The following is a 20128-nucleotide window of genomic DNA, read 5'->3' as shown; positions in this document are numbered from 1 at the left end:
GTGACAGCCGGCATCCCATCTGCCAGGATATCGTATGTAACCCGTCTTACTACAAGCAGGAGAAACAGGAGCCTGGCATCATGGCATGTTTCTAATCCTGTCTCTTACCCACCCCGTGACCTAGGACAGAAGGAGCATTGTAATCGGCACTAGGAGGAATATTTACGAATGCTTCTAAAAATGAAGAATGGTGGTGTTGTCTGTAGCAACCAGATTCAAGCTATCATTGTATACTAAAAAAATGAGAGCCAGAATCTGATTTTTGGCTATTGGTAACACCTCCACTTTTCATTTTTAGAAACTTTAGTAAGTCTACACATAGGGCTGCACAGGGAATTCTTATTCCTATATGAGAGTAAAAACGAGATTTATGGCAAGAACTTACCTTTGTTAAATCTCTTTCTGCGAGGTACACTGGGCTCCACAAGGATAGACTTTGGGGTGTAGAGTAGGATCTTGATCCGAGGCACCAACAGGCTCAAAGCTTTGACTGTTCCCAGAAACACACAGTGCCGCCTCCTCTATAACCCCGCCTCCCTGCACAGGAGCTCAGTTTTTGGTTAACCAGCCCATTGCAGTAGCAGGAAAAGAGACGACAACGGTTAGTAGCCACATACACCACACTCTCACGACAGGAGAGGTGTCAGCGGCTAATGCCATACCAACCCAAAGAAGCTAAGTGCGTCAAGGTGGGCGCCTTGTGGAGCCCAGTGTACCTCGCAGAAAGAGTTTTAACAAAAGGTAAGTTCTTACCATAAAACTCGTTTTCTGCTGCGGGGTACACTGGGCTCCACAAGGACAGACATTGGGGATGTCCTAAAGCAGTTCCTTATGGGAGGGGACGCACTGTAGCGGGCACAAGAACCTGGCGTCCAAAGGAAGCATCCTGGGAATTGGCAATATCGAAGGCATAGAACCTTATGAACGTGTTCACTGAAGACCACATAGCCGCCTTGCACAATTGTTCAAGGGTCGCACCATGGCGGGCCACCCAAGAAGGTCCAACAGACCGAGTAGAATGGGCCGTAATGTGAGCAGGAGCTGACAGACCAGCCCTCACATAAGCATGTGCAATCACCATTCTAATCCATCTGGCCAAAGTCTGCTTGTGAGCAGGCCAGCCCCGTTTGTGAAATCCAAACAGTACAAAGAGAGAATCAGATTTCCTAATGGAAGCAGTTCTCTTCACATAGATACGGAGAGCCCGTACCACATCCAAAGACTTCTTTGGGAGACAGATCGGGAGAAACAAGTGCCGGAACCACAATCTCCTGGTTAAGGTGGAACGAGGAAACCACCTTAGGTAAATATCTGGGACGAGTCCTAAGAACCGCCCGGTCACGGTGAAATATCAGATATGGGGAACTACAGGACAAGGCACCCAAATCCGATACTCTTCTAGCTGAAGCAATAGCCAGTAGAAACACCACCTTAAGGGGAAAGCCACTTAAGATCAGCTGAACCAAGAGGTTCAAACGGAGACTCTTGTAACGCCGCCAAAACCACCGACAAGTCCCAAGGAGCCACAGGCGGGACATAGGGAGGTTGGATACGCAACACACCCTGAGTAAAGGTATGCACATCAAGTAAGGTCGCAATTTTTCTCTGAAACCACACCGACAAGGCAGAAATATGAACCTTGAGGGAGGCCAGACGTAGGCCTAAGTCCAGGCCCTGCTGAAGAAAAGCCAACAACTTGGCTATACTAAAACTTGGAAGCATCATAATCGTTAGATGCGCACCAAAGTAAGAATGCCAGACCCTATAGTAAATCCGAGCCGAAGCCGGTTTCCGGGCCCGCAACATAGTTTGAATAACTGCCTCAGAAAACCCTTTAGTCCTTAAGACGGAAGCTTCAAGAGCCACGCCGTCAAAGACAGCCGGGCTGGTCCTGGTAGAAACAGGGGCCCTGAACGAGGAGGTCTGGGAGTTGTGGAAGTAGAATTGGACGCTCTGACAATAGGCCTTGCAGGTCTGAGAACCAGTGCAGTCTGGGCCACGCTGGAGCTATGAGAAGCAGAATTCCTCTTTCTTGCTTGAACTTACGAATTACCCTGGGCAGGAGTGACACCGGAGGGAACACATACAGCAGCCGAAACCTCCACGGCACCGCCAGCGCATCCACAAATGCTGCTTGAGGATCCCTTGTCCTTGCTCAGAAGACCAGAACCTTGTGATTGTGTCGAGACGCCATCAGATCTACGTCTGGAAGACCCCACTTTTCCACTAGGAGTTGAAACACTTCTGGATGGAGGCCCCACTTGCCGGCATGTACGTCCTGACGACTGAGAAAGTCTGCTTCCCAATTCAGGACTCCCGGAATGAAGATTGCCGATATGGCCGGTAGATGGCGTTCCGCCCAATGTAGAATCGGTTAGACTTCCTTCATTGCCAGACAGCTTCGTGTGCCGCCTTGAAGATTTATGTAAGCCACTGTGGTGGCGTTGTCCGACTGCACTTGAACAGGACGGTTCTGAAATAAATGCTGGGCTAGGTTCAATGCATTGAAGACCGCCCGCAATTCCAGAATGTTGATTGAGAGGAGGGACTCCTCCTTGGTCCACAGACCCTGAAGGGAGTGTTGCTCCAGCACCGCCCCCCCTACCTCTTAGACTGGCATCTGTCGTTAACAGGACCCAGTTGGATATCCAGAAGGGACGGCCCCTGCACAATTGTTGGTCCTGGGGCCACCAGAGCAGCGACAGACGGATCTCCGAGGTCAATGAGATCATTTGAGACCTGATCCGGTGAGGCAGGCCGTCCCACTTGGCTAGAATCAGCCTCTGGAGGGGGCAAGAATGGAATTGAGCATACTCCACCATGTCGAATGCTGATACCATGAGGCCCAGCACCTGCATCGCCGAATGTATCGACACTTGCGGACGAGAAAGGAAGCAACGAATCCTGTCCTGAAGCTTCAGGACTTTCTCCTGACACAAGAACAACCTCTGGTTGTGAGTGTCCAATAGCGCTCCCAGATGCACCATGCTCTGAGCAGGGATCAGGGAGGATTTCTTCCAGTTGATGAGCCACCCGTGGGCTTGTAGAAACCGGACCGTCATATGTAGATGACGTAGGATAAGTTCTTGGGAATTTGCCAGGATTAACAAGTCGTCCAGATACGGCAGTATCCTGACCCCTTGACGGCGGAGTACCACCGTCATAACTTTGGTGAAGACTCGCGGAGCCGTTGTTAAACCAAAAGGTAACGCCCGAAACTGGTAATGGAGGTTGCCAATAGCAAATCTCAGGAATATGCAGGTAAGCATCCTGTATGTCCAGGGAGACCATGTAGTCCCCAGGTTCCAAGGCCAGAACTATAGAGCGAAGGGTTTCCATACGGAACTTGGAAACCTTCACAAACCTGTTCAATGCCCTGAGGTTGAGAATGGGCCGGGAGGACCCATTCGGTTTCGGGACTAGAAACAGAGGAGAATAGTACCCCCGGCCCCTCTGCGCAAGAGGCACCTGTACTACGACTCCTGTACCACCGAATGCAGAGTGTTTGCCTTTGTCTGGTCCAACGGGACGTCTGTCCGGCAAAATCGATGAGGGGGTCGGTTTTTGAAGGCTATGGCGTAACCTCGAGTGACGACTTCCCGTACCCAGGCATCTTAAGTGGTCTTCAACCATTCCTGGGTATACCCTAGAAGCCGGCCCCCCCACCCTGGTATCCCCCAGGGGGAGGCCCGCCCCGTCATGCGGCAGGCTTATCGGCATTGGAAGCTGGCTCTTTTTGGCTTTGGCTTACCAGCTTTGGAAGTGCGGGCCTGCTTGTTGTACGCCTGACCTTTTGCTTTACCTGAAGGACGAAAGGGGCGAAAGGAAGTACCTTTAGCCTTCGACACAGAAGGAGCGGTACTTGGCAGACAGGCAGTTTTGGCAGTAGCCAAGTCAGTCACTATCTTATTTAAGTCCTCCCCAAACAGAATATCCCCCTTGAAAGGGAGTACCTCCAAGGTTTTTCTAGAGTCCAGATTCACAGACCAGGATCTCAGCCACAATATCCGGCAAGCCAGGACTGACGTAGTAGAGGCCTTGGCTGCTCGGATACCGGCATCAGAAGCCGCCTCTTTATTATAGCGAGAAGCTGTGACAATATATGACCAGCATTGTCTAGTATGGTCAGAAGAGATTTCAGCTTCTAACTCCAAGGCCCATGCTTCAATAGCCTCTGCAGCCCATGTTGCTGCAATAGTGGGCCTTTGTGCAGCACCCGTGAGGGTGTAAATCGCTTTAAGACAACCCTCCACACGTTTATCCGTAGGCTCTTTTAGAGACGTGACGGTAGTGACAGGTAGAGCTGAGGAAACCACCATCCTAGCCACATGCGAGTCTACTGGAGGAGGCGTTTCCCAATTCTTAGAAAGCTCTGGTGCGAGGGGATAGCGAGCCAGCATCTTCTTTTGAGGCACAAACTTTGTACCCGGGTCTTCCCAGGGTTCCTGACGTATATCCACTAGGTGATCAGAGTGAAGTAAAACTTGTTTAACCACCTTCTGACGCTTGAACCTATCTGGTTTCTTAGGAGGGACGGATGGCTCGGGATCATCCGTAATCTGTAGAATTAACTTAATAGCCTCCAAAAGATCAGGAACATCCACATGTGAACTACCCTCCCCATCAGCAGTATCTGAGTCAGAACCTGTGGGGTCAGTGTAAGTGCCGTCTTCATCAGACGAGGTGTCAGTGACAGCAGTGGATTGTGAGGAGACAAGCGCTCGCTTAGAGGACCCCTTGGGCTTAGGCGAGCGATGGTCAGACTTTTTAGTAGTCAGGGACTGGTTCAACTTCTTTATTTGAGCAGAGACCACATACGGTTGTACCGGCATTGGGGGTCCCATAGGGGGTGTTAGTTTATTAACTAGCGTATGTAGAAGCGTGGAAAAAGCGGCCCATGGTGGGTCATTATGTACCTCCGTTGTCACAGTCCCACTGGGGGGCAAGGAGCCCCCAGAACCAGAGCCCACAGCTGCTATATTCTCCTCATAGGGATCTGTGGCTTCAGCAACACCGGCATTGTGTTCAGCCCCAGAACCGTTACCCTCAGAAGCAGACATGATATAACTTGCAGTATCAGGTAAAGCAGCACAATACCTCTTACCCAAACCCCTGCGCAGTGTAGTCAGCACTAGCAGAGATAAAGGAGAGATATGGTGACTAAATCACTAAGAAAAATACGTATTAAAGTATATCTTTGTGAAAATCCTATATCAATATTATATATTTATGAAAATCCTGTATCAATACCTGACGCACCAAGCCCCCTCAGGTTATAGAATATAGGGATAGCAAGTTGAGTGAAAGACACGAAATGGACACCACTCAGCTATCTAATGCACACACAGATAGTAATAACCTCTGCATTGTACAAACTGTGACTAACAATAATACTGCACTGGACTAGCATATATAATATAATATATATATATATATATATATATATATATATATATATATATATAGCTATATAGTCAATAGATCTAACACTGCACAGTAAGAACTAGATGATGTATATCACAGGGTAATTGTACTAGAAACCCTGACTAAATGCACTCTTTCTTAACTAGCACGGTCTAAAAAGGCAGGTAGAATACTTAAGTGTCATGTAAAGTCACAGCACTGACAACCAGCACTTTACACAGGAGGATTTGCCCAAGCAGTCCCAGGAACAGTGAAGCTGAGAGATAATGGCGCCCAGACACTGACAGGGAGTGAGGGAGAGATAGATATGCAGCTCCAGGGTGGGAACATTTGCAGGAAATGGAGCCCAGGGGCTGTGGGGGGAAGGGGGCTTCAGGTCTAAGCCTTATCCCCCTGCTGGCAAAACCACCGGGTACTGTGGGCTACTGAAAATGGTTTAGAGAGAAAACCTGACCTGCACCCATGCCCTGGTGATCTAGTGGGATCGCCTGTACTGCAACAGTGTCCACCGCCAGCGCACACGGCCCGCCTCCCACTGACTGCGCCGGATCGCGATAAAGACCGGGTCCCGCAAGCGGGACCCACTCACCACCTCCCGAAGTGCGGCCACGCGATCCCGGAGAGCCCCCGTCGTGTGTGCCTGACGTGAAGAAAACCGGAACCTCCTGCTGTAGTTACCCGGCAACCAGGGCTCGGGAGTGTACAGCGCCGCTGGGGAGAGCTGGAGCTGCAGCAGTGAATGTCTGACATTTACCACCGCTGCTGCCCTTGAAGTCTTCACTTTTTTCTTCAAAAAAAGCTCTTCTTAGGGCTGCCTGGAGCAGCCCCTCTGTTATGTGCCTGCTTACTGCAGCACCAACTACAGAACTGAGCTCCTGTGCAGGGAGGCGGGGTTATAGGGGAGGCGGCGATGTGCATTCTGGGAACAGTCAAAGCTTTGAGCCTGTTGGTGCCTCGGATCAAGATCCTACTCTACACCCCAATGTCAATTCTTGTGGAGCCCAGTGCACCCCGCAGCAGAAAAATAGATCATACTAGAAATAAATAATAATAATAATAATGCAGGAGGAACAATCACTGCGAGCAAGCAGGATATATATATATATATAGATATATATAGTCAAGAAAAGAATGGCGTCACTCCAGGTCTTAAGGTGGTAAATATAGAAACATCACAAAAATCAACGTTTCGGGGCCCGTAGCCCCTTTGTCAAGGTGTGTGTAGGGGCTACGGGCGCCGAAACGTTGGTTTTTGTGAGGTTTCTATATTATTCTGATTGAAGATTTACCACCTTAAGACCTGGAGTGACGCCATTTTTTTCTTGACTGTTTATACTTACTGCTGTGGAGGGCACCCAGGCATCTATGCACTATAGGACCAGGAGTGCTGGGCACTACATCTAATATATATATATATATATATATATATATATATATATATATATAAATATATATATATATAAATTAAAAAAAAAAAAAAAAAAAAAAAAATTATATATATATATATATATATATATATATATATATATATATATATATATATATATATATATATATATATATATATATATATATATATATATATACACACACACATATATATATATATATATATATATACACACACACATATATATATATACACACACACACATATACACTCGCCAAAACCTACAGTACTTCCATCCTTAACTGAACTGATGCGTTATTGATAGGCAAAAATTACCCGATGTGAATTTAGAATATCTTGTGAAAATAACGATGTCACACTTTCCCAAAAATTCTACTTTTATGTCATTGGTCAAGCATTTCTTATCTTTATTATAAATCACTAATTACAGTACTTACCGCAGAATATTCACTGTTAATGTTTAATTTGGGACCATACACAGCAATAAAGTCGCTCAAAACCAGTTGCTGTCTAAGGATATAAGCGTGCATCAATACATACAACGCACCCACAAACTAATGAATACAGACCTGAACATCTAAACGTACCTATTTATAAATGCACCATATAGGCAAACAAATATGAATCAATGCATGCATCTGTATAATAACACGCTGTGCAGTGTTCATTTATCTTCTTGGAGTGCCGCTGTATCTACATATTGTAATCACATCTGTGGGGAACCAGCTACGTATTGCACTTATCAGGAGTGCTGTGCTTTTGTAATTGTATAAAATTATAAAATTTTAAATACCTACCCGTAAATCCTTTTCTAGTAGTCCATAAGGTATACTGGGGACAACTTAGTACGATGGGGTATAGATGGGGTACAAAGGAGCCAGTGCACTTTAAATTTCTTCAACAGGGTGTGCTGGCTCTATTCCCTCCCACCCAGCTCAGTCTAGGAAAACTGTGCCCGAATTTGATGGACATACTTGAGAGAAGGAACATGACAATACAACTAGTGGTGAGATTAACGAACCAGCACACATCAAAATAAAACATACTAGCAACAGCTAGTGAACCATAGAACAGCAACAGCTGTGTAACCAACAAACAAGAACTAAGCTTGCAGGAAAAACAAAGCACAGAGGTGGGCGCCCAGTTTCCCTTATGGACTACAAGAAAAGGATTTAATGGTAGGTTATTAAAATCCTCTTTTCTCTATCATCCATAAGGGATACTGGGGACAACTTAGTACAATGGGGTCATCCCAAAGCTTCCAGAATGGGTGGGAACATGCTGAGACATCTGCAGCACCGTATGTCCAAACTGGACATCCTCTGTAGCCAGGGTATCAAACCTGTAAAACGGTTTGTCCCTGACCAGGTAGCTGCCCGGCACAGTTGCATGGCCGAAACACCTCGAAACAGATGGTGGAGTGGGCCTTCACAGACCGAGGAATAGGCAAGGCCGCCGAAGTATACGCCTGTTGAACAGGAAGCCTAATCCAACGGGCAATGGGATGCTTAGAAGCAGGACGATTCTTTTTGAGAGCATCATATAGCACAAAGAGGGAATTAGATTTTCGAATCACAGCAGTCCTCTTGACATAAATCCTCAGGGCTTCCACCACATCCAAAGACTCAGAAATAGAGGAAGTGGCCAAAGCTGCCGGAACCACAATAGGCTGATTCAAGTGGAATGCAGAAACCACCTTAGGCAGGAAATGTTGTTGAGTTCTGAGTTCCACTCTGTAGTCATGATAGACCAGGTAGGGACTTCTACAGGACAAAGCGCCAAGTTCTGAAACGCTCATAGCGTAAGCCAAAGCTACCAGCATAACTGTATTCCACGTAAGGTATTTGTTCTCCACCGACATCCAAGGTTCAAACCAAGAGAACTGGAGAAAGGACAAAACCACGTTGAGATCCCAAGGTGCTGTGGGCGGCACAAAAGGAGGTTGGATGTGAAGGACAATAAACAACTAACAAAATAGCAGCGCTGTGTGATAAATGTAAAAATCAACAAATATATTCGTTAATCATGGTGGAGATAAGAACCCGTGGAGCTGAATGGATTAATGGTGAAAAAAGGCAATAGTTTAATAAAAATACATACAATGTATCAATAAAAATGATGATTAAATGAGAATAATAATCAAATTACAGCAAACAGAATCACCATGGAGCTGCCTTGATTGTGCTATCCGTTTTCTTAATTTGTGTGGACTATTATTGACGGTATTGGAATTAGGTAACACCTGGGCTTTTTGGCACAGTCCTGATGGCAACAGTGCCACATATATTACCGCTGGAGGAGGGGGTTCTCTGGGTAGCGTCCCTTTAAGCGGGTAGAACCAAAACACTCTTGTATCCTCACCAGTATGCGGAGTCCTCAATGCTGAGTAGCAGGGCTGGGTTACCAGTTGGCAGGTTGTTCGCCTTTTCCTTTATACGTGATTCGTAGAAGTCCACTAAAGATCCGGATGTAGTAAGTGCAGCTCCCAATTGATGAAGGTGATCCTGATTCAAAACACCTGACGCGTTTCGCTGCAGTACCTGCAGCTTTCTCAAAGACCGAGAGGCCATCAGATCGATCTCCGGACAGCCCCACAGATCTGTTATCCGTTGAAACATCTGAGGGTGGAGACCCCACTCTCCTGGGTGGAGGTTGTGACGATTTAGGAAGTTCGCCTCCCAGTTGACCACACCTAAAATGAATATTGCAGACACCGCCCTTGCATTCCTTTCGACCCAGAGGAGAATCTTGGATACCTCCCGCATGCAGGCCCTGCTTTGTCCCTCCTTGCCGACTGACGTAAGCCACAGCCGTGGCATTGTCCGATTGAAATGGAATGACTTGACCTTGGAGCAGATGAGAAGCCTGCAGCAGAGCATTGTCCGAGTTCCAGTATGGTTATAGGAAGGCAGGCTTCGAGGCTTGATCACCGGCCCTGAAACTGTGGCCCCTGAATAACAGCTCCCCAGCCCCGAAAGCTCACATCCGTGGTCAAGAGAATCCAATCCTGGATCCGAAGCTCCGCCCCTCCAAGAGGTTGGAGGGCTGCAACCACAATAGGAGAGAAATCCTGGCCTGCGTTGAGAGACGTATGACCTAGTGCATCCCGACCACTTCTTCAGGAAATCCAGTTGGAAGGTCCTCGCATGGAATCTGCCAAATTGAATGGCCTCGAAGGAGGCCACCATCTTTCCCAACAGATGGGTGCAGAGATATACCGAGACCCTGTGTGGCTGCAGAACAGCCCGAACCAACCCCTGAAAAGCCTTCGCCTTGTCTGCAGGAATGAAGACCTTCTGAGCCACCGTTTCCAAAGACTATTCCGAGGAACTGGAGGAGATGCTGGATTGGCACCAGGTGAGAATTTTGAAAATTCAGAATCCAACCGTGGCAGGACAACAGGGACGTTGTAATGCAGATGCTGTCCAGCAGAAGTTCCCTTGATCTGGCTTTGATCAGCAGATCGTCCAGGTAGGGGACAATGTTTACTTCCTGAATCCTGAGTTGGAACATCATTTCCGCCACCACCTTGGTGAAGACCCTTTGGGCCGTGGAGAGGCCGAAGGGCAGCGCGTGGAACTGGTAGTGTTCCTCCAACAGGGCAAACCTGAGGTAGGCCTGATGAGGCGGCCATATCGGAATATCGAGGTAAGCGTTCTTTATGTCTAGAGAGAGCAAGAACTCCCCCCTCCTCCATACCTGTTATCTGCGGGTTTTTCGGTTCAAAAGGGAGTCTCTGAGAGCAGTGATAAGGGTTTAACGACACAAAAAGGCTGGAATAGTATCCCTCGCCTTGTTGCTGAAGTGGCACAGGAGCAATGACATGGGTCTGAGCCTACTTTTGACGTGTAACATCTTGTAATGTGAGGCGTATGGTTTCTGAAGCTGGTAAACCCGACTTGAAAAGCCTGTGAGGCGGAGGACTTTCGAACGCCAGTTTGTAGCCCTGGGAGATTAGGTCTTTTACCCAGGCATCCTGACAGGAGCTGTTCCAGATGGAGCTGAAGAATCTCAGACGAGCTCCCACCCTGAAATCGCCCTGAAGCAGAGGGACACCATCATGAGGAGGGCTTTGAGGAGACAGAGCTGCTGATGCTCTGGTCCTGAGAACCAGTGGTGGTGGGTTTACAAGACTTACCTCTGGAGCCTCTTGCCGCATTTGAGGCATCTCTTGCCTTACCCATAAAGCACGCCACAAGCTTTTTCATGCACCCCTGTGTAAACTCAATTGTCCTAAACCTGTGTCAGCTGTTCCTTAGTAATTTATCAGCCAGTGTCAGGTGACTAGAGTATCTTTTAAAAGCCATAAGGTATGTGGCAGGTGCACAAACCTAGTGGGCATATTTGCAGTTACATTATATTATGTGTGATACAGTTGCCAGGTTTTAATTTCTTAAGACTTTGTGATAGTGTAGGACCTGCAAGAAGGTGGGGTACCTTGGCGATCGGTTTGCAGGCTTCCGTGCATTGGCCAATCCACTAACTAAACCCCCATCATTTATTTATTGATGATTTTGTTGTAAGGATAAGTGAGCTTGCTATGGTGAGTGCTGAATTTTCTGTTTGTATTTATATATATATATATATATATGTAGAAGACGGTCCGGCACTCCAATAACTGGTGCATTTGTCCCTGGTGCCCTCACTTTCCCATAGGTAAATGCAGTAAAGATGATGTGCGGCACTCAGGATCCTGATGACAATTTTCATAGTAAAATTGAAACGTTGATCATTACGCTGGTGGTGATTCTTTTCTTCAATCCTGAGTGCCGCACATCATCTTTACTACTATATATATATATATATATATATATATATACACACACACACACACATATACACATATATACATACACACACACACACACACACACATACATACATATACACACACACACTGCTCAAAAAAATAAAGGGAATACTAAAATAACAGCCTAGATCTGAATGAATGAATTCTTATTAAATACTTTGTTCTTTACATAGTTGAATGTGCTGACAACAAAATCACACAAAAATTATCAATGGAAATCAAATTTATTAAGCCATGGAGGTCTGGATTTGGAGTCACCCTCAAAATTAAAGTGGAAAAACACACTACAGGCTGATCCAACTTTGATGTAATGTCCTTAAAACAAGTCAAAATGAGGCTCAGTAGTGTGTGTGGCCTCCACGTGCCTATATGACCTCCCTACAACCCACACAAGTGGCTCAGGTAGTGCAGCTCATCCAGGATGGCACATCAATGCGAGCTGTGGCAAGAAGGTTTGCTGTGTCTGTCAGCGTAGTGTCCAGAGCATGGAGGCGCTACCAGGAGACAGGCCAGTACATCAGGAGACGTGGAGGAGGCCGTAGGAGGGCAACAACCAAGCAGCAGGACCGCTACCTCCGCCTTTGTGCAAGGAGGAACAGGAGGAGCACTGCCAGAGCCCTGCAAAATGGCCTCCAGCAAGCCACAAATGTGCATGTGTCTACTCAAACGATCAGAAACAGACTCCATGAGGGTGGTATGAGGGCCCGACGTCCACAGGTGGGGGTTGTGCTTACAGCCCAACACCGTGCAGGACGTTTGGCATTTGCCAGAGAACACCAAGATTGGCAAATTCGCCACTGGCGCCCTGTGCTCTTCACAGATGAAAGCAGGTTCTCACTGAGCACGTGACAGACGTGACAGTGTCTGGAGACGCCAAGGAGAAAGTTCTGCTGCCTGCAACATCCTCCAGCATGACCGGTTTGGCAGTGGGTCAGTAATGGTGTGGGGTGGCATTTCTTTGGGGGGCCGCACAGCCCTCCATATGCTCGCCAGAGGTAACCTGACTGCCATTAGGTACCGAGATGAGATCCTCAGACCCCTTGTGAGACCATATGCTGGTGCGGTTGGCCCTGGGTTCCTCCTAATGCAAGATAATGCTAGACCTCATGTGGCTGGAGTGTGTCAGCAGTTCCTGCAAGACGAAGGCATTGATGCTATGGACTGGCCCGCCCGTTCCCCAGACCTGAATCCAATTGAGCACATCTGGGACATCATGTCTTGCTCCATCCACCGCTACGTTGCACCACAGACTGTCCAGGAGTTGGCGGATGCTTTAGTCCAGGTCTGGGAGGAGATCCCTCAGGAGACCATCCGCCACCTCATCAGGAGCATGCCCAGGCGTTTTAGGGAGGTCATACAGGCACGTGGAGGCCACACACACTACGGAGCCTCATTTTGACATGTTTTAAGGACATTACATCAAAGTTGGATCAGCCTGTAGTGTGTTTTTCCACTTTAATTTTGAGGGTGACTCCAAATCCAGACCTTTATGGGTTAATACATTTGATTTCCATTGATAATTTTTGTCTGATTTTGCTGTCAGTACATTCAACTATGTAAAGAACAAAGTATTTCATAAGAATATTTCATTCATTCAGATCTAGGATGTGCTATTTTAGTGTTCCCTTTATTTTTTTGAGCAGTGTACATATATATATATATATATATATATTTTTTTTTTAGAATTGAAGCAGCACCCCCATTAATAAAGTCCAGCCTTCTCCGGTGCCCTCCTAGGTTCCTTACAGCAAAGGTCCAAAATACAGCAAGTAGAGGCAGCATTCGGATAGTTCATGAGAATCAAAGGCAGGTATATATCAACGTTTCGACTGTTTATTAGTCATCGTCCTGATGACGAATAAACTTTCGAAACGTTGATATATACCTGCCTTTGATTCTCATGAACTATTCGAGTGCTGCCTCTACTTGCTGTAATATATATATATATATATATATATATATATATATATATATATATATATATATATATATATATATATATATATATATATATATATATATATATATATGTCGTATAGGACCGGCACTCACCTCTCATAAATACTTTGCTCCGGTGCCCTCTGTGAGTAATCGATATCCAACTGTCCCAAATATACAGCGGCACTCAGAGACTCATAATAGGTGAAAAAATGTGCAAAAATTTATTCCATGCTACAAATTGTTCAGGCCAACGTTTCGGGGCACATCCGCCCCTTTGTCAAGGTGAACCACAAGTGAAAAATAAACATATACAGTACCTTATATTGTGTAGTGGGGAAGACCCGCTGGCGGGAAGCATCGTGGCTGCCGGTGGACTGTGCGTCTCTCCCGGCCGTCTCCAGTATAGTGACGTCATCCGTGCGCCGCGCAGCTTCCCCCCGTGTGCCGTCAGCCTCCTGTGTAGCCTAGGAAACCAGGACGCCTTCGTGTCCTCTACCTCCGACACGCTGCGTTCCCATGGAAACCCGGCATTACACTGGGGCCTGGCTTCCGGATTGTTCTCCGCTTACGCCGCACTGATGACCTGGTGAAAAAAGATGTGTTTGCAAGCAGGCACTGTGTATAGTGATGAGCCTGCTGTGTACTCAAACCCTGTCCTACCTATTCACACTATAAACATACAAAAATAGCAAAAATATCCAGTCACTACCAAGGGCACCCCAGATAAATCTACTCACTCTGACATGCATATACTGGACTCTAAAAACAAGGGGCTAGACTATAGTGCATCAGGGGTGGTTGTACTTAAAGGCTACAATACATTCCATTGTATCATCTCATTAAGGCCCTTCGGTCTTATGGTGTCCAGTTTATACATCCATCTTGCCTCCATGCGTAATAGTTGACCATGTCTATCCCCCCCTCTGATCCTTCTGGGGACATGGTCGATAATAGAAAAGTTCATATCCTTCAGTACATGTCCCATCTCTTTGAAATGTTTCGCCACTGGCTGATCCGTGGGTTTTCCGGCTAGTGCAGCTTTGATTGAAGATTTGTGCATGGCAAAACGCTCTCTGAAGGTGCGTATGGTTTTGCCCACGTATTGGAGCTGGCATGGGCACGCTATTACGTATACTACATACGTTGTTGTACAAGAGAGGACATGATTTATCTTGAAGGATTTGCCTGAAGAGCATGAAGTAAATGTACTGCCCGGACACATGTACTTACATGTATCACACCCCAGGCATTTGTAGCAGCCCGGGGCCTTGATAAGAAACGTAGATATTGGCGTTGTTCTGTCAAACCCCGTGATGTCCGTATGCATCACCATGTCCTTAATGTTCTTACTACGAGTATAACATGCCAGTGGTTTCTTTTGCCGAAATGTGGGCAAATTCTTGTCCGTTGCAACAATGGGCCAGAGAGCCTTGAGTGCTCTGGGTACCACCGGACTTGAAGTGTTATATTTAGTGACAAACGGTATGGCTTGGGTGTTCTCCCTGTCTCGTTGTTCCAATAGCCTTGTTCTCGGTATCTCAGAGACCGCCTGCTTGCATTCCAATAGTTCTCTTCTGTCATATCCTCTCTCCATAAAGCGCGTCACCACTTTATTCAAAGCTCCCTCAACATCGGATGCTTCGCTGGTGATCCTGGCTGCTCTGATGAGCTGCGACTTGGGCAGCCCTTTCTTTAGAGCCCTGGGATGGTGGCTGTTGCTTCTTAATAATGTGTTTTTGTCTGTAGGTTTATAGTACACTTCAGTGCTGATCTTGTTCCCTTTGATGGATACCCAGACATCCAAGTAATTGAGGGCCTCATGGCTACTTTGTGCCGTGACCCTAATGGGTGAATCCCTGCTGTTGATGGAGGTAATAAGCTCGTTAAACTGATCCGGGCCCCCCGACCATAGGATAAACACATCATCTATGTACCTACAGTACTTTATGATGTATTTAGCAGCCTCCTGGTTGTTGAAGAACATTTCCTGCTCTTCCTGCAGCATGAACACGTTTGCAAATGATGGCGATAAGTTACTCCCCATCGCGCACCCACTTGTTTGGCGAAAGAACCTGCCATCGAACAGGAAATAATTCCTTGTGAGTGTTAGTTCTAAAAGTCTGAGGAAAAGATCCATGTTGAACGTGTCCATATTGATTTTGGTTAGGAATTCTTTCATTGCTGTCAGGCCCTGGGCTTGGGGGATGCAGGTGTACAGACTACAGATGTCAATGGTACATATCATGGTCCCCGCTGGTATTTCTGTGACTGATTTTAGCATGTTCAGAAATGCGGTAGTGTCTTTGATAAAACCCCTCTGTTGTGTGATCAAGGGCTGAAGGATGCTGTCTAAGAATATGGATACCGGTTGATAAAGTGCTCCTTGTGCGGATATGATTGGTCTCCCCGGTGGTTTTACTAAGTTCTTGTGTATTTTTGGTACCGTAAATAGTACTGGTACCACCGGAAATTCCTGCTTTAGTGCCGCACAAAGCTTGCCGGTGATCTCATTGGACTGGTGTGCCCGGTCCAAGATGCCATCCAATTCCTCCTTGAATTTCATAGTGGGATCTGTGGCCAACTGCTGATAGACTGAACTGTCAGCAAGCTGGTTATATATTTCGGATTTGTAGTCCACCAGGTTCATAACTACGATCCCGCCCCCTTTGTCAGCGGGGCGGATCACGATGTCCCTGTATGCCCCCAGCTGTTTCAGGGCTCTGAATTCCGCCTTGGACAGATTGTAATGTATTTTTGTGGTGGCTGCTGAATATTTGGAAACAGACTCATCCAAGAGCCGAGAGAATGTCTTGATGGAGGAGTTGTGGGATGTGGGGTCAAACTTGGATTTGTGTAGGGAACTTATAAAGGCCTGATGAGGATCCATAGTTGTAGGCGGTAGTTGCGTTTGGAAAAATTCTTGCAAGCGGAGTTTACGGGAAAACTTATGCAGGTCCGTTTGCCATGCCAGTTGGTCAAATTTGTTGGTTGGTATAAATGAGAGGCCGTTACTTAATGCTTTTATTTCTATATCACTTAAGTGCCGGTCCGACAGATTATAAATTAAGTCTTCTTCCTGGAAGGTACGCTTCTGGATCCTGGAGTTCTGTTTGCCCCTGCGGGTGGGCGTCCTCTTGTTTTTGTTGTAGCTTCTGTGGCCACTGCAGGGGAATTCCCTAAAGGGATACTGATGTTGTCTGTTGGACCTTCAGAATCATTCACCGCGAATTCGCTATCGCTATTAGATGTTACTAATTCAGCACTGTTCTCCTCTCTTCGCTTCTTCATATTTTTGTATGTTTATAGTATGAATAGGTAGGACAGGGTTTGAGTACACAGCAGGCTCATCACTATACACAGTGCCTGCTTGCAAACACATCTTTTTTCACCAGGTCATCAGTGCGGCGTAAGCGGAGAACAATCCGGAAGCCAGGCCCCAGTGTAATGCCGGGTTTCCATGGGAACGCAGCGTGTCGGAGGTAGAGGACACGAAGGCGTCCTGGTTTCCTAGGCTACACAGGAGGCTGACGGCACACGGGGGGAAGCTGCGCGGCGCACGGATGACGTCACTATACTGGAGACGGCCGGGAGAGACGCACAGTCCACCGGCAGCCACGATGCTTCCCGCCAGCGGGTCTTCCCCACTACACAATATAAGGTACTGTATATGTTTATTTTTCACTTGTGGTTCACCTTGACAAAGGGGCGGATGTGCCCCGAAACGTTGGCCTGAACAATTTGTAGCATGGAATAAATTTTTGCACATTTTTTCACCTATTATGAGTCTCTGAGTGCCGCTGTATATTTGGGACAGTTGGATATCGATTACTCACAGAGGGCACCGGAGCAAAGTATTTATGAGAGGTGAGTGCCGGTCCTATACGACACATATTCTAGGGACGTACAGGGCCATTCCCTGCACGATCCACCTGGGGCAAGGCACCCCTGTAATTCATGTGACTTTTTTTACAATTTTCTTCATTGGAGATTTGTGATCAAACAGTCCCCTTGTGGAAAGGTGAAGACCCAGGAGTCAAGCACGGAATTTTTGCACTTCACAGTAATAGCACTTTATTGCACACTTGCACTTTAACAAGTCACTGGACACTTTTTCTGCCTGTCTCACTACAGAGGAATAGAAAGTTTTTATTACATATTGAACATCCTGCCAACAGCACCCAGTATACTCAATACTGCCTGCACATACCGACATGTCGCAAGGGACGGCGGCCGGGTTTGGAGGCCTTGTTACAGCAGACACAGAGGCGTATAGTTTCACAGAGGCGGATGCTGAGAGACTGTACTTTACGGAGAGTCTGGCCGACTCGGAGGAACAGTTCACTATAAATGACGTATATCATCAGCTAAATAAGCTTAAACGCCGGGAATGTGATTACCTTATGCATGGGATATCGTTATCCAACTATCACAAGGAGAAAAGGATTCCCCGTGGGTTCCGCGTCCGCAACGTCCCCACAATAGGCAGATTTAATGCGGATTTCTGTAACCGATGGATAGGCATTCTGAATAAGTGTAGCCTAGACCTGATGTTGCTGGTAGTGGAAGAAGCCGCACGGGAACTCAAGATCACAAGGGACAAAATACATCAACTAGAGGCAGCACACAAAACACTGCTACAGATGGATAGCAGCCAGGCCCTAATCCTGAAATTACAGCAACAGAATGAGGCGTACAAAAAAGAGCTTATCAGATTCAAGCGCAATAAATCTCTAATAGTGAAAGAGGATTATGAGACCAATAAGGTCTATCGCTGGGTGTCTGGAGGCGAGCCCGGGAATCACAAGCCTTATAATTACAGGGCCAAACACAGCTGGCGAAAGCGAAGAGAGGAGAACAGTGCTGAATTAGTAACATCTAATAGCGATAGCGAATTCGCGGTGAATGATTCTGAAGGTCCAACAGACAACATCAGCATCCCTTTAGGGAATTCCCCTGCAGTGGCCACAGAAGCTACAACAAAAACAAGAGGACGCCCACCCGCAGGGGCAAACAGAACTCCAGGATCCAGAAGCGTACCTTCCAGGAAGAAGACTTAATTTATAATCTGTCGGACCGGCACTTAAGTGATATAGAAATAAAAGCATTAAGTAACGGCCTCTCATTTATACCAACCAACAAATTTGACCAACTGGCATGGCAAACGGACCTGCATAAGTTTTCCCGTAAACTCCGCTTGCAAGAATTTTTCCAAACGCAACTACCGCCTACAACTATGGATCCTCATCAGGCCTTTATAAGTTCCCTACACAAATCCAAGTTTGACCCCACATCCCACAACTCCTCCATCAAGACATTCTCTCGGCTCTTGAATGAGTCTGTTTCCAAATATTCAGCAGCCACCACAAAAATACATTACAATCTGTCCAAGGCGGAATTCAGAGCCCTGAAACAGCTGGGGGCATACAGGGACATCGTGATCCGCCCCGCTGACAAAGGGGGCGGGATCGTAGTTATGAACCTGGTGGACTACAAATCCGAAATATATAACCAGCTTGCTGACAGTTCAGTCTATCAGCAGTTGGCCACAGATCCCACTATGAAATTCAAGGAGGAATTGGATGGCATCTTGGACCGGGCACACCAGTCCAATGAGATCACCGGCAAGCTTTGTGCGGCACTAAAGCAGGAATTTCCGGTGGTACCAGTACTATTTACGGTACCAAAAATACACAAGAACTTAGTAAAACCACCGGGGAGACCAATCATATCCGCACAAGGAGCACTTTATCAACCGGTATCCATATTCTTAGACAGCATCCTTCAGCCCTTGATCACACAACAGAGGGGTTTTATCAAAGACACTACCGCATTTCTGAACATGCTAAAATCAGTCACAGAAATACCAGCGGGGACCATGATATGTACCATTGACATCTGTAGTCTGTACACCTGCATCCCCCAAGCCCAGGGCCTGACAGCAATGAAAGAATTCCTAACCAAAATCAATATGGACACGTTCAACATGGATCTTTTCCTCAGACTTTTAGAACTAACACTCACAAGGAATTATTTCCTGTTCGATGGCAGGTTCTTTCGCCAAACAAGTGGGTGCGCGATGGGGAGTAACGTATCGCCATCATTTGCAAACGTGTTCATGCTGCAGGAAGAGCAGGAAATGTTCTTCAACAACCAGGAGGCTGCTAAATACATCATAAAGTACTGTAGGTACATAGATGATGTGTTTATCCTATGGTCGGGGGGCCCGGATCAGTTTAACGAGCTTATTACCTCCATCAACAGCAGGGATTCACCCATTAGGGTCACGGCACAAAGTAGCCATGAGGCCCTCAATTACTTGGATGTCTGGGTATCCATCAAAGGGAACAAGATCAGCACTGAAGTGTACTATAAACCTACAGACAAAAACACATTATTAAGAAGCAACAGCCACCATCCCAGGGCTCTAAAGAAAGGGCTGCCCAAGTCGCAGCTCATCAGAGCAGCCAGGATCACCAGCGAAGCATCCGATGTTGAGGGAGCTTTGAATAAAGTGGTGACGCGCTTTATGGAGAGAGGATATG

At 46.8% G+C, this 20128-nt stretch overlaps 1 protein-coding gene across 3 annotated transcripts in view; it reads right to left on the bottom strand.

Annotated features, from left to right (window-relative positions):
* COG1 (component of oligomeric golgi complex 1) overlaps positions 1-20128 on the bottom strand; it is an 86887-nt gene that overhangs the window by 14052 nt on the left and 52707 nt on the right. The window lies entirely within an intron of this gene.

The sequence above is a fragment of the Pseudophryne corroboree genome, chromosome 3 (genome assembly GCF_028390025.1).
Source record: "Pseudophryne corroboree isolate aPseCor3 chromosome 3, aPseCor3.hap2, whole genome shotgun sequence".
Lineage (NCBI taxonomy): Eukaryota > Metazoa > Chordata > Amphibia > Anura > Myobatrachidae > Pseudophryne > Pseudophryne corroboree.
Note: the sequence above shows the minus strand (reverse complement) of the source record. Positions and strands in the feature narration are given on the sequence as shown.